The 1074-nt window shown below is 35.7% G+C and overlaps 1 pseudogene; it reads right to left on the minus strand.

Annotated features, from left to right (window-relative positions):
• Positions 1 to 282: 282 nt before the first annotated feature.
• On the minus strand, positions 283 to 543 carry LOC103661385 (annotated as a pseudogene).
• Positions 544 to 1074: the final 531 nt, after the last annotated feature.

Consider the following 1074-nt stretch of genomic DNA (forward strand, 5'->3'; position numbering starts at 1 on the left):
GAGATAGTCTATTAATGACATACACCCTCCCCCCAAAACAACAATGAAGTGTTTAACACCATAGCTTAAAAAAAAAGTAAAACAAAATCTTGCATTTTTATAAAACTTGATAAAAAATAGTAATTCAAACTGTACAGTCACCAGAAATACACAGTTATAAAAAATACACACATTTCACTTGGCATCTTTTTTTAAAATTTTTTTTTGATGTAAAGTTTGATGATTCATTAGTTGCGTATAACACTCAGTGCACCATGCAATGCGTACCCTCCTTATTACCCATCACTTGGCATCTTCAGCACCTTTATCTTTCTGTGCCAGGTCTGTTTGGGCCTCTCCATTTTTGCAGGGTTATTTCCATCTTTGCAAGCATCAGATTTTCCCTTTTTCTCTTTGGGTACCTTCTCTCCCTTTTTGGAGAGGCCTGGGCTCTGGCTTTAGAGGAGTAGGTTTAGTAGATAACCTTGCAGATCTTCTCTGTGCTTCATCCTTCACCTTGGCTTTATCTCCTTCAGTGCCCCCCTCAGTCTTTCTCTTGTGCATGGTGGTGACAGCGGCGGGAGGTAGGCGCTCGATGCAGGGATGTGACAGTGGACAGGCTTTGGTTGGTCTGGGGGTCTCGCTTGCCTCTTCTTCATACTTGTATTGACTTTTAATACTCGTATTTTTCTTTCCAGCTTTAGATGATTTATTCACTATTAGTAACATATCAGTAAATTCTCATAATTAAATATTTTCATAATGATTCTAACATGAATATGATTACGAAAAAATATGAGTGAATCGCAATAATTTCGTATGTTGGAAAAGTAAGGAAAGATAAATTCATGTTTGGATTTTGTCATTGAGGAGTGGGTGAAATGGGTAAAGAGGGTCAAAGGTACAAACTTCCAGTTATAAAATAAATAAGTCATGGGGATGTAATGTACAACATGGTGACTATAGTTAATAGTACTGCATTGCATATTTGAAGTTGCTAAGAGAGTAGTTTTCATATCAAGAAAAAAAATTTTGTACTGTGTATGATAATGGATTTTTTTTTAAGTTTTTTTATTATATTATGTTAGTCATCAT

Source organism: Ursus maritimus, unplaced genomic scaffold (genome assembly GCF_017311325.1).
Source record: "Ursus maritimus isolate PB19 unplaced genomic scaffold, ASM1731132v1 scaffold_9, whole genome shotgun sequence".
Lineage (NCBI taxonomy): Eukaryota > Metazoa > Chordata > Mammalia > Carnivora > Ursidae > Ursus > Ursus maritimus.